Source organism: Archocentrus centrarchus, chromosome 23 (assembly GCF_007364275.1).
Source record: "Archocentrus centrarchus isolate MPI-CPG fArcCen1 chromosome 23, fArcCen1, whole genome shotgun sequence".
Classification (NCBI taxonomy): Eukaryota; Metazoa; Chordata; class Actinopteri; order Cichliformes; family Cichlidae; genus Archocentrus; species Archocentrus centrarchus.
In genome coordinates, this window is record NC_044368.1 from 15,155,368 (window position 1) to 15,170,236 (window position 14,869).

The following is a 14,869-nucleotide window of genomic DNA, read 5'->3' on the forward strand; positions in this document are numbered from 1 at the left end:
CAAACCAAAGTTGCTGTGAAGTCGGACAATATGTGTTAAAAGTTGAAAACTGTAAATAGATGACAGAATCATAATCACAACAACCTTTTTAGTTCCAACTTGATCTTTTATCTTTCTCCATTTCAGTTCAAATATAATTTTCTTTAAATAAATGGAGCAGAGTCCCGTGCTGTGTCCTCTGGGTAGTCAGTAGGGTATTGTTAGTGCAGATTCTTGCTGATTGCCATCATAGCCATTGAACCCTATTGGTAACAATATAAGTGAGATTTAAGCCTTGGTAACATGAGAGTGTGGAGGTGATTGATGTGAAATATGCCCTCCCTCATTGACTGGATGAACTCCATTTTCTGCTCCTAATGCAGAAATCACTCAGGGTCCCCAGCATAATGATTTACGATGAATCTGTGTCAATGTTGAACTCAGCAAACCCCACGTAATCCATCTTGCAGATATACCTACCTACCCCGCCCCACCTTGCCAGCTCTCACCCACCCTTCCCCTGCCTTCACGATACAAAGGTAAGGAATGCGTCTCTCTCTCTCTCTCTCTCTCTCTCTCTCCCTCGCTCTCTCTCCGTCTATAAGTGTTGAATCCATTACAGGACTGATGTGTAATCACAGAGGACCTCTGTGCCCCCTTAGACTGTAATTACCTGGATACAGATACTCCCTCACTCCATCCTCTAGAGCTGCTCAAAGCCAAGAACTCCATTAACCAGCATGCAGTGCTTTTAGCCTCCCTGTCTGGGTGGCAGGGGTAGAACAGTTGAAAGAAAAAAAATTAACTTAAAATTGTATTTAAATCGTGTGATTTTGTCCTTGGGGGTGTGTAATGGTTATAGTTCAGCTTCAGGGTAAATCATGAACAGAGCAAATCCTATACTATAAGGCCCCCCCCAGCATATGGTAATCTTTTGAGGACTGTATACGCAACGTAAGTGCACCGTGAAATCAACCCCTGTTGTCAGTCTTTGTCTCTCTTACATAGTGACACCGCTGTTGCTGCTGACAAACATTATCTTGTGTGTGATCATGTGCACAGTGTCATTCCCCACTCCCTCCCCACCTCTTTTTTTTTGTTTTTTTTTTCAAAATAAGTCAAAGTGGAGCTGGCTGTGTATACACAGTGGGTTGTCACACTGTGTCAAGCGCTGGTGTCAGCATTGCATCTGTTGCAGTCACATCTCAGAAGACACAAGGAAGCATCTCTCTGTTGACTTCATCTGTTTGTTTGGCAGCTTGCCTGATTGCTAGAGTGTGTAGTGGCAAAGAGAAGCGCCGGCTCAGTCAGTGCACACGCTGCCGACAAGCCTAATCCTCCTTTGCCGAGTAAGGAGGGAATCCAGCCCCAAAACAAACACTGCCATTCCTTCCTTCCTCCCCACTGCATCAGGTCAGGCATTGTAGATCATTGTAGATCTGATATATATATATATATATATATATATATATATATATATATATATATATATAGTTGGAGTCTTTCTGTGTGGAGTTTGCATGTTCTCTATGTGCCTGTGTAAGTACTCTGTAGGTACTCTTGTTTCCTCCCACTATTCAGAGACATGCATGTTAGGTTAACTGGTGATCCTAAATTGGCCTAGGTATGAATAGTTGTGCGTTAGCCCTGTGACACAGTGGTGACCTGTCCGGGGTGTACCCTACCCTACCCTTTGCCCTAAGGCAGCTATGGATATGTTCCCTGCAAACCTGGATTGGATACGTAGAAGAAAATGGAAAATTTTAGACCCAGAGGTTGCTTCCTGGTCTCTGTTAACCTTTATGCTAAAGCTAAGCTAATTAGTGGCTTCCTCCAGCTTTGCAATAAATAAATGTAATTCAAAGTTTTTTGTGAATGTTTCATTTCAGATATTTTATAGGTAAAGGAAGATTTACTTTTCCTTAATGCTGAATGCAACTTTAAAACCCTGACAACAGCCATGACTGCAACAACCTTAGCATTCCCAGTATTTCGTTTGGTGATCTGTATCATTAACTGTGAGGCTCCAGTCTTATCGTGGGCTTTTTAATCTCATTTGTTTTTTTGATACAACTTTTGTACAACTTTTGCAGAAACTGAGCTGGAATTGGGAAATGGCTTTAGGACAGAATATCTCTAATTAGCCCTAATGAGCTTATTTCGTAGCATGCTGCAGTTGTAATAGAAATGCAAAAGCTGGCCCACGTTGGCCCCTGCGTTGACTTTAATGGCCAGGCGAAAGAGTTGAGGTGTCGCTTTGAACAGCAAGAACAGGCACCTGTACCTGATCAAATCTTCAAAGATTTTACACAGAAGTCCACGCAGAATGAGTAGAACTTAATAAGGAAAGCTTTTTGAAGCTGACCGTGACACCAGCTGAACCTTGACGCCTTCACATGATTAATAGTGTTATGGTAAGTCCTTTTTTTTTTTTTTTCTCCAAGCAAAGGATTGTTTGAGGCTGTCTGATCAAAACATTCAACCTTTTATTGGTCCAACTGTCAAAGAAGACAGACTTTGTGTTTGGCACTCTGAATTAATCTGTCTGGATGGGAAACGAACACGAATAGATATAAATTGATGGACTCATTATAGAAACATTTCTTTGTGATTAGAATGAAGCCTGTTGCTGCAATTGATTGAAGCCTGTTGCTGCAACTGATTAGGGTTTTGATGCTAATAAACGACCTATTTTTCAATTAATTAAATTCTGGGAGCGGAATGGTTCTGCTTATATATCCGCACATCTGGAACCCAAGTTTGGAGTGCGAAACTGCACATAACCAGTTGCAAATGTTCACACAAACGGACCAGACTTCATAAATATGTATTGCTTGGATAAAGAAAGAGAATAACAGGTGATTGACGATTAAAAATGACATTAAGAACCAAGGAGCTCACTTGGTGGGTTATCACAATAGCTTGGGCCAAGCAATGCAAAAGCCACATGTGCCTGCACCACAGCTTTCAAGGGGATTCAAAATGGCTTCAGCCGTTGAAGGATATGAGATCAAAGCTGACACCCATCTGCAATTAATTGAACTTTATTGACAATCATCCAAAGCCTCTGAGACAGCAGCTGTGTTTGACCTATCACTCAGGCTCATTGCCTTGCCATATGCTGATATTTTGATGATATGTGGAAACTGGAGAAAGGAGGAAACTGGTTTATTATTTAGATTTTAGTGCAGACCGCTTGTAAGGAACATAGAATTCTTTTGCTGTTGGGTACCGATTGCAAGTGGTCGTGGCAGCCAACTTGTTGCCCAAAGGTTGAGCATGCAACACCCCCAATTTCTAGGTGACCACTTTCGCAGGAGGTAACAATCACAGTCCGACTCTCAGACAGATTGATGAAGGTTTGCAAATAACTGCTATCTAGTTTATAAATGCATACAAATTGCCAACATGTTGCAATCAGTCAGTCAGTCAGTGCCGATGAGCGCAACCCCTCTGTGATGCATCTCTTTGCAACAGGGGACTCAACTCAATGGGTTGCAGACAGGTTGCATTGTGGATGTATTCCTATGTAAAACTAAGGTTGCTGAGCACCCGTGTCATTGTGCAGTTAAATTGCCATCCGGTAGCAACTACATAACTATTTGTCGAGAAATTTCTGTTTCAAATCCCTGATGTTTTGGCTGGACTCTGAATGTAACTTAATGTTAATTTCTTTGTATTTACACATCAAGAGATATGTGATTTCTGCTGATTTATCACAATTGTATTATCACGTCTTATCAGACCATATGATCATAAACAGATTGCATGTAACTGCAGCTTGATCCCATTACTGATTTAGTCTTAAGGCCATTTTATTGCCCTCTTGATGCACCAAAGTGGCTGTGAAGATGCAGCTGACTGCAAGTGGTTGCAGTCCATGGTAGTGCCGGTTCATTGCACGTGATGACAATAATTTTGGTCAGGTTATGGTTTCCAACCTCTGTTTTCTGTCCGATTGTAGCATTAATGAAATTCATTATGTTTCATGCTATTTGTTTTTTCAACGTTTCGCCCAAATTTTCCTAACCAAATGAATGAATTACCTACAAATGTTTCTACTCCTGAAAGTTTTGTGTCTTCTTTGCTGCCTTTGTTGTCCAATGTGGAATGATTATCAAAAAAAAAAATGTTTGGATTTATATGATCCTTTATAGATGCAATTATCATAAACCATAAGCCAAGCTAAAGCGGCACTGGCTAAAATCACAGTGGGATCCTTATTTGTTAAGGATTGACGCCTCATAGCCTGTGTGTCCTGCTTTGAGGCTTCTAACATGATGCCAGGGCATGCCCCTGAGCCCTGTTAGTAAAACCCCCCTGGGTTGAGGCAGATCAGACTTTACCCAGAGGCACGCGCAGCCACCCGCAAACACATGCATTCAAAAGAATACACAAACAAAGCACAAATATGCTCCAGCATTTATAACTCATTCACACACACACACACACACACACACTTCCTTGCACCCTCCTTCACAATCCACAAATATACCTATTTCTTGATTAATTTGATGCCCTGCCTAAGCTTCCTAAATTATGCTTTGACATAGGTTATAATTAAATAAGACAAATTCAGGAAGTGTAGGAAATCTCTCATTTTATGAACAGAAATGTGAGTTTTAATTTACCTCATGCAGAGAAAAGCTGCGGTCACCTGCAGAGAGCCAATTCACTGTGCGTCGCTCGGTGCATGATGTCTGGCTTGGACAGAATGCGTCGTTAAAACAAAACCCCCCTATGCCAATTTATGGAATAGCGGTCAAATATTTATCCAGCTGATGAGCTGGGCTGTGTGTTCCTCCCTGACAATAATTAAAGACAAACCCAAGCTAAAGGTGAGCAGCAGCCATGACATAATTTCACAATGACCCAGTTTGAATGAAAGGGTAGTGGACAGTATGAAAGCACTGATTTTCCCTGTCTTGATGAATGCATGTTAAGCAGGATGTGCGAAGCAGCTTCGCTTGTTTGTTCCCGTTTGCGTGAGCTGATGCATGCTGAGCAAACATCCAAAATGTTAGAGTGACTAACATTATATAAAGTAACGCAACAGCTGTGGCGAGAATAAGCACCGTCACTCCAGAAAACTCAAATAAATGAGCTTGCCTTGTTGATCTGAACCGTCACCTCCCACTAAGCCACAACAAACCCTGCTCGACATGACACAGTGGAATCCTAGTCTTAATTCTCTCATCTGGAAAAGGAGTATATTCCCCATCTTCCACTGCGCACATACAATAGACTTCAAAAGATGTGAGATTGTGCCTCTATGCCCTGATTCCCCATATGGTTGCCTGCTACTTCCCCAGTGGAAGCTATTGAGATGTATACATGAATGGGTATGAATGGGATGTTGGGTTGTGTGCTAGACATTTGGGAAGGGCCTGTTGTGAGATCTGGGGTTTCTCAGACAGGGATCACAGCCTGAGGTGCTGCGTGTGTCCAATGAACAGTGCTCAGCACCGTGGGATAACAATGAGAGCAGAGCAGTTCTGAAAATCAATAAACTGCTTGAGCTCTCCTTGGTCTCCTTCGTAGAGAAATAACAGGATGCTAGAGTCTGTCTAGGTCTCTTTATTTTTCTGTCTCTCTTTTAATATACTCCCTTTCTTCAGTTTCTGCTTTCTATAGACACACTTACGGGAAGGGAAGTAAGTTCAAAATAGCGTGGAGTCCATACAGTAAATACTGACATGTTTAGTCTTTCCACACTGAGGATATTTTCTGTAGCCTATATCTTGCAGTGAAATATGCCCCTATAAATGTCACAACTAATCCATGGACTCCCAGCATTAATGTGAAGATTGCACAGCTTGCATGGAAACAAGTCAGGATTGGAGAAAAAAAAAGGGGGGGGATTTTGCAAATCTCCCATCAAAGTTGTCTAATTATGTTAATCAAGAATTCTCCAAATGTCAGCATCGCTGGAGAGGAAGAGATTTGGAGAGAGCATACTGTAAATGATGAATCAACCAATCAGCCGGACTGCAATGATAGTAATGACGGTTAAGGTTAGACATACAAAAGAGCCGGCCTTAAATAATAGGCACACTTCAAAAGTGATCACATGAATCGACGTGAAGAATCAATTTACTGCAAGAAAAATATTTTCCTGCACTGAACTGGCATCAGTTTTGCTCCCCGTTTATGGGAATTAAGAGCTGAGAAATCTGCCAAGAGTTTTCTGTCAGTGAGTGACATCTAACTCACTGATAGAAAAAAATAAAATTAATTGAAAATAAAACAAATTATATTTCTTATTACCATTTAAACTTCTCAAATATCACGTGAGCGTATGCACTCAAGATAAGTGCTGATAAGGAGAGATAATTCGAAGAATCTGAACATGACTTATTGAAATACAGAGTTTGAGTAATAAACTGGTGATTAGACTCCGATGATGCTACATAGCACTACCACATAGCTTCGTCGGTAGGAAGTAGGCTAGGATCCCCTGGAGTCTTGATGCTGGTGGTGGCAGAGGTGAAGCAGGTGGAGACTTGTACGAGGATCTATATCTGGCTAGGATGAGGTGGAGACAGGGAGGAGGGAGGTCACACAAATGAGAGTCTGAAAGCAGACAGGACAGAAGAGCAGTGAGACAGAGGCTGATCTGTTCTCAGATCAGCCAGAGTGATGACAAATTAATTAAGTTTGACAGCGTAGGAAAGCGGAAGTGATATAAAGAATAGAGTAGAAGCCCAAATACCCATGAATGCAGGCAGATGAGGGATGGGAGATCTTCCTTTTTGAACATATCCATAACCTTAATTATTAAACATGAATGTAGCTTTGGGTCAAAAAAATGAAGCCAGTGTGGAAGTGCCTTGAACCCACAGTCTACAGTAACTGTAGTTGCCAAAGGACTTCTGGTCCTATAGAAGTCTGCAGGAAAACAGCTTTCTGTTTTGACCTCTGTGAACACTTTCCTGCTGGGTTCATGGGCTCAGTCACTATTTTTGGGAAATCGCACGCACATTGGCTGATGAGTTGTCAGTTAACCAAGATGGTGACGGTGGAAATGCTCAACTTGAGGCTTCAAAACAGGATTTCAGAAACCAGTGGGTGATGTCACAGCAGCGATGTCCATTTTTTTTATAGCGTCTGTGTTCCAGCCTGAGTAAGAAAAGTTCTGCAATAGTTTAAACGTAACTGTGCTAGCTGTTTTCTTTGTTTTTATTCTTTAAGCAAAGCTAAAGACTGCATGGCTTAACATTTACTTTACAAACACTAACAATTACATTTGTTAATCTTTATTGCTAACTCTAATATGACAAATTAGTGCTGGTAGGCAAAGTGCGTTACCTTTGGGGAGAATCACTCAACCCTCTCCCCAATGTTAGCTTAGCTTAGCTACCTGTAGTTCATTTAGTCTCAATTTAAGCTTTAAAACATGCTAAAATGTTCAGTAATTAGGAAAAAAACATGTTATTTTGCTTCTTATATAAACAAATACGGCAACTGAAATCCTAAAAGTAAAAAAAAGTAAAAAAAATGACAACACAATGGAAGTCGTAATTTAATCTTCCGCAAAATAAAATATTACAGTGCACACTGAAACGTGCTTTTACACTCTATAAAGCTCCACGATGTGTGTAGCACACATTAAAAACAATCATGCTGTTTATTGTGTTTGCTATAATTAGATCTTTATCAGCGGGAGGCTTTCTCCCCTCTGATTCTCTAATTTGATACAGTAGCGTGTGCCACAGGTTAGCCACATGGGGAGGAAACATTAATCTAATACAAGAATTCATTCAAAACTCCAGGGGATCTCTGCTAAGTGTTGCAATCTTTGGCTATTAAATTAATGCTGTTGTTTGTTTCATGATGGAATAAATAGGATATGCATGATGAATTAGTTAGTTTGCCAAAGACAGCCTAAATGATACACAGTAGTGGCCGTATATGTATAAGATTAGATAAGTAGGAGATTGAAATTTAAATCCAATCTCATCACTTTATTTGAGCCTTTATGTAATTTTGTTGAAGTGAATCATTTTGAGCCCTGGAGCTTTTCCATGATATACAATCAGTCCAAATACTGTACATATGAATAATTTGCTAGCTATATTGCCTGGCACCCTTGTAATTCTTGATTACTGACTGCATTAAATTCAGACTATTAAAACTCCTGTTACATTCATTTGAAATGTAACAACATGTGAGTGCCAGCAAAAATGTGTACTTTTTTCTTTTAAAGTGGCCTAACTCTAATTCCTGACTGCCACTAACATGGCGGCCTTTCTTTAGGTACTTATAGAGACTGATAATTCCCATAACACCACAGACCTCAGCGGGATGGGCTTGAGCTCAAACACAACATTACACCTCATTTGCATGTCATTAGGAAAATGGAAGCCACCTCCCCTTGTGGATTTAACCCCTTATAAATATATTTAAATATATAAATATCATGAATACATTAATTGACAGCCATCACAACATAATCACTAAAAGCACGCCCTGCATATGGAAACAGCGGAGCTGCTTTTGGGTGAGACGTGCGTGCAGACGGTTCTGAACACACCTGGAAATGTGCTCGAGGCGCACACACGCACACAAACAAAAACCATTACTGCCTCGGCACACATTTCAGCCAACTTATCCCTGACCTTCTCATAAACACACGCAAAGAGATCCACACTCCACCCTCTATAAAATAGTCACACATTCTTCCTCACCGCCCACACCTCCCTGCATGTCACATAATCCCAGCCCTCTTTCTGTCTCTCTCTGTCTTTCTCTACTTCCCCCCCTTTTCTCCCTCGCCTTTTCTCTCCTGTTTTCATGGATCAGCGGAGAGAGCAATTACATCAGCCTCGGTCTGACGGCCTGAAGATGAAGAGCTGTGTGGTTATGGGCAAACACCTGGCCATGGTTAGAGGAGCAGAGCAGGACCAGAAGTAGAAGGAGGAAGAGGAGGAGATGCAGTGTAGACAGATGTGCTGCAGGTTCTTTGGGCTACGGGGAGGCCTAGAAGCACACTGAGTTTTGTGTGTGTGTATGTTGGGGGTTGGATTGTGATGGGGAGCACTGAAGCACAAGCGTGAGAACCCACAAGATGTGTGTGTGTGTGTGTGTGTCTATTTGTAAATCATGTGTGGTTGAGTCGAGTCAGTGAAGCCCTTAAACAACCCCCCCATCACAAGCAGTTAACATTACAATCCTTCACAGCAGTCAAAACTCCGCACCACCAAAGTTTCAGGCTATCCATTCAGCATGCGTCTGCCTTTTCACTTATTGACAGAGTCATGGCCATTTGCATTACAAAAGGAAACTGTATGAAAATATTCACAAAACATGTCATCTGTGATATGGCTTCAAAATGCTTCAAACATGCCCAAAAATCACTGGGAAAAAAAAACTGCATTGAAATACAATGGTAAAGAGGGCAATAGAATGTAAAACACTTGCTGTGCCTCTATTTTCTCCAATCTGTTGCTGACGGATATTTAACTTTAATCTGGAGACAGGAAAAAGAGAGAGGAAAAGTGTGTGAAAGAAAGTGACAGGATTGGGGAAAAAAAGAACAATAAAGGAGGGGAAAGAGTGGGGGAGTGAAGTTGCGTGAGGATTGCAGGTCTGCTCTTTGACCTCAGACTAACCTCAAAGAGTCCTTAGACAGACATGTGGTTGCCATCTGGTCTGGCTAACCATGCTATTATATCTGTTGATTTATTCTTTAGTGTTACTTGAATTATACTGCTATGGTTGATTTAGCTTTAGTTTTGCTTATGGCTGAAGTTGGTTTAACTCTCATTTCCAGTGACAATGTGTCACACATAAATACGCATTTTGGTTTTTATACACTAGTGGTTATTTCGATAAAAGCAAGTGTGCTCAAACTAAATTTTGGTTACCACATACGGGATGTGTTATCTGCAAAGTAAGTATGTCAGAACGAGTGGCATAAAAGTCTTCCATCTTGCATTAGGTATAGTTAAAAAAAAATCAAATATAAATTAAAGCCGCAATCGGCGATAAAGGCCCTCGCCACCTGTGAGCCCCCGCGAACCCCAGGTGACCTGCTTGAGAGCCGCTGCTCCTTCCACATGCGAACTGCCTTCCCTACAAACCACCTGCCCTGCGAACAGCTTGCAACCAACCAGCAAGCCACCTGAGATCCCACTTTCAAGCAGTGTGCCACTGCTTCTGCCAAATGTAATCCCCACTGGCAAAAGTGGAAAATCTTGGCAAGGATGGACATGATAACACTGTTGATTCTATCTGTTTGTCTGTTTCGAAGTTTTCTACCTTTTTTCATGCATTTCAGAGAACCTAAATGTGATTCTCGCCATGTAATGCTTTGGTTTCATCTGTACAGCGCGTTAGTGCAGTTGTTGCCCTGAATCCATGAATGTAAATTAAGTCTTGTGCAGTACATAAGAGAAAAAAAATGGCAGACAAAGTGCAGACAAAGTGCAGAAAGAGTGCATGAGTGATTGCGCAATACGTTTGACAAGGTTGTGGTTTCTCCATAGCGACGTGATCTTGACATTGGGGTGGTGGTCATGGATGCAGCGTGAAAAATAGGGCATGGGTCCAATTGACTTTTTTGATGAGAAGTATCTGAAGAATGTTGAAACAAATTTTCATGCCTGTCAGAGAAACTAATTTCAGGGACCTCCATACAAATTTTCATTTTGTTCTGTAGGGGGCGCTATTGTAGCAATCGCCATTGTTTCTCCATTTATGGATTCAGTGTAAGTCTGTTCATAACTGATTCCATTTTGGGGAAAATCGGGCAAAGCATGTGCGACTGATGGCAAGAAAGAGGACGGGAAATTTTCGTAAAACGAAGGCCAACTTCAGGGGCCTAGTGTGACAAGACCGTTGAAAAGAATACAAAACCTTTGATAACTTTAGATGCCCTATGTCTGTAGATGATGCTGAGCCATTTTGGTGATAGCGGGTCAAATGCTGTAGGAGAAGATGTCTCAAATACAAGGTGAGCGGAAAAAAAATGGCAGGCAAAGTGCAGAAAGAGTGCGTGAGTGATTGTGCAATACGTGTGACAAGGTTGTGGTTTCTCCATAGCGGCGGGATCTTGACATTGGGGTGGTGGTCACGGATGCAGCGTGAAAAATAGGGCATGGGTCCATTTGACTTTTTTGATGAGAAGTATCTGAAGAATGTTGAAACAAATTTTCATGCCTGTCAGAGAAACTAAATTCAGGGACCTCCATACAAATTTTCGTTTTGTTCTGTAGGGGGCGCTATTGCCTAGGAAAAGATGTGTCAAATACGAGGTGTCCAACAGTGCAAAATCAGCAAAAACATAATTTCAAGGCAAGCTAGCGGATTTCCTGTGTGAATGTGGGCATGGGTCTCATTGACTTTTTTGATCGTGCTGGGGTACAGAATGTCTGTCTCGAATTGCATACATGTCTGAGAAAGAAAATTGTTGGCTCCCCATATAAACCCAACACACATTTGGGGTGTGGTGGCGCGTATGGCGTGCAATGATCTATGTGTGACAAGAATTTCATGGCTCTAGGTAAGACTTGATTTTGGATTCTCCCATAGGAGCCCGAAAAATGAATTTTCCAGGGGGCGGTGTGGGGCTGCATTTTGGAGTTCGTTTTTGGCGACATTAAAATACGTAATTTTTCGCCAGACCTGACCTCTATGCAAAAATTGATGACTTTTCGTGCATGTTCAGGGGGTCAAATTTGGGTTCAAAGAGAGAGAAAGTTTAATAATAATAAAGAATAAAGAATAATAAAGAATAATGGAGAATTTGAGCAAAAACAATTAGGCGCTTTTCTAGTCACCCCGAAGCATACCTTTTCGGAAACGTCTCGACCTGACCCACGTCCCTATGAGGTCAGGGGGTCACTGGCGACCGCGTCCCTTGCGACCGTGGGGATTTTAGCGCATTTTGGGGTATGTTGCATAGTGAATCCAATAGGCTCCTCGCCGAGACTTCGTCGGCTCGAGCCTAATGAGAGGTGTGGATATTGATAACCTCTATACTAGGATTCTTAAATTGAGACTTTTACTAAAAATGAGAAGAGGATGCTAGGGATAGTGTAAGATGGGGGCAGATGATCTGCTGTGGCCACCCCTAAAGGGAGCAGCCAAAATGCTCCAGTCAAGGCTTCGAAATGAGAACTCACTAACCAATAGGTGACATCCCTGTGCCATCTTTTGCATACAGTCTGTGTAAACATGCACAACAAAAATAGCAGGTGAAAGTAGCAGTTACATATCTGATGTACATTTGAAATGAGTAAGTTGGTCTTTCTTTTCTTAGAGTCTTAGATGGCACCAAAAAATAAAAATAAAAAGAGAACAATTCCAGACTTCTATCTGGCTTTTGGAGAGCTGTAAAAAATATCCAAATTGTATGTTTATAGCCTATTGTCAAAGCATATTAGGGACTCTATCAGAAATGCAGCAAAGCAAAGCAGATGCACAGGCTGCTTTGACTGAAAAAGACATGGATGAAAAGGATGGAGCTGCAGGTCCACAGCTCTGTCAGGAGGTACAAAAAAGCACTGTCATGTTGATATCACGTAGACAAGATGTTCACTTTAGTATTACAAAATCCAATTTGTAGCCAAGCCACTTTACTGTGAGCTTCACCACAGGGACTGATGGGAAAACTTTCTTCAAAGATGGACCCACAGATAAATTGCAAAGAATCTGTTACACTTCTCCCCTCAGTGAACTGCTCAAGATAGAGATTCACTAATTTTTAGTAAAATTGAAGGTGTAATATACTTACCTACTTTTATGCTGGTTTACTTATTCATCCCATGACTTCATTTATAGGCTCTGTAACTCCAAAATTAAATTTAATTTTCAAGAGAAAAGAAGACACACATTGTTAAAAAGAAAGAAAAGAAAAACCCACAGAGGAGCCTAGTCTGACTTCCAAGTTATCACATATTGATGAGATGCACTCGCTAACCTTAAGCATCATTTTCAAGTGAAGGATTAATGTTGTGAAGGGCTGTATGTAAACCCAAATCATAATCATTCCCTAATTCTAAACATGTATGTCTGGCAGCTAAATATGAAAGCAGGTAGTAAAACTGAGAGTAGACAGAAACAGAAAGAAAATAGAAACTGAAAGAAAACATAAACTGAAAGAAAATAGAAACTGAAAGAAAATAGAAACAGAAAGTAAATGGTACATAAAACAGAGTTTCATAGTCAACAGTGTTATAATTTGCATCACATAATCCCCCTCTGCCTATTTATAGGGTCTCTGTCACTCTTCCAAAGAGGACCGTTTGCTTAAAACTCTATGAATGTATCTTTTTCTCCAATAGGCCGATAAAGTAACTTAGACCTCAGTCACACTGGCATAAAGACCAATAAGCCCCTGGCAAACTCTGGTTGTTAGGGGAAAATGTGTATTCCCTGACCAGATGGCATGTGGTTGCTGGTGATTGCTGGCTGTGACTGGGTGGAACTGGTTGCAAAGAGGGCGCTGCATCAAAACCCTCCTTGTGATTGCTTTGGTCACTAGCAGATTGGCACTGCAGTTTGCATGAAAGATGCCAACTTGTCTGCAAACACTTGCTAACCACCAAGCAGTAGTGAAACTTGACGCAAACCGGAAAATGAGAGTTTCGCCTTAAAAGTTAAAGTTCTATCATACCGCTGAAGCCAAAAGGTGCAACTTTTACTATTGTTTCACAGCCGCTTAGCAAGTAGTTGGTGAGTGTTTGCAGACAACTTGGCATCTTCCATGCAAATTACAAGTAACCACAGCAATCTGCTAGTGATTAAAGCAATCACAAGGAGGTTTTCTATGCAGCACCTAATTCCTCTTTGTAACATATTTCACCTAACAAGCAAGCAACACAACCATTCACCAACTGTATGAGGAATACAAATTTTTTTTCCCCTGTGACTGGTGGTTACCAAGAATCACTGACTAGTCTCAGTGACTTCCTGAGAAAATGAGTATTCCTGACCAGGATTACTCATATTTCCATAGCGACCAATAGTGTGCTGACAGTCGACATGTCTCTAGGCCTGTGTGACTGGGGCCTTAAAGACTTCCTCTCCAGATTAAAGCATGGGCTTTGAAAGGAAACCACTGAGGACAACTAGTGGGCAGTCTGGGAACAACATGGTCTGAAATAACTGGGTGGCTAATAGTGCAATTTATTGACTAAGCAGGATAAATACTATTAGAGAAAAATAAATCATGCAATTATTTTTTTTTTTGTTTGTTTGTTTTGGAAATTTCCTAAATCCAGATTGTGAAAATGTTCTTCTAAGGAATAGAGACACCAAGTAGGATATATAACCATAACCTCAGGGTAATAAACAATAAAATCTATGTAAAAGATAATTATTGGCCAAGTTGGGAGCAATGAAGCAAACCTGTTGTGTACATAAAATTACAGCATCATTCCAAAAAAAAAATTGTTGGGTAATGGATGCAGATCTTTGTACTCAGCAGCTCCCAGCCAACACAGAGGCACTTGTTGCAGATGAGTGTAAACCCACAGCACGCCTCCTAGCCAATTAACAGTAAAATCAGCCCAAACAGATTTTCAATTGATAAATCTTTAATGATACCAGGGATTTTACACAAATACACACTTGACAGTGCTAATTTAAAGCAAATAGGAAGCTTGATTAAAAATTCCCTGGGCATAGTGGGGGAAGATAAATGTTTGAATAATTTATCAGATTTAATTGACATGGCTGCGATGCTGTAAACAGAAATGTTTTGATGTTCGTAATGCATTTTGACACAATGAGATTTTGGGACAGATCCAAGGAAGAACGCACTGGAATTTGAGAGGGTGAGGAGCAATTCAGAGGGGGAAGAAACTCCAGGAAGTGACAGAGGCTGAGGAGGAAGATGAGGCAGAGAATGTGGGAAATCAGCCCTCAGAACTCACATTTACATATT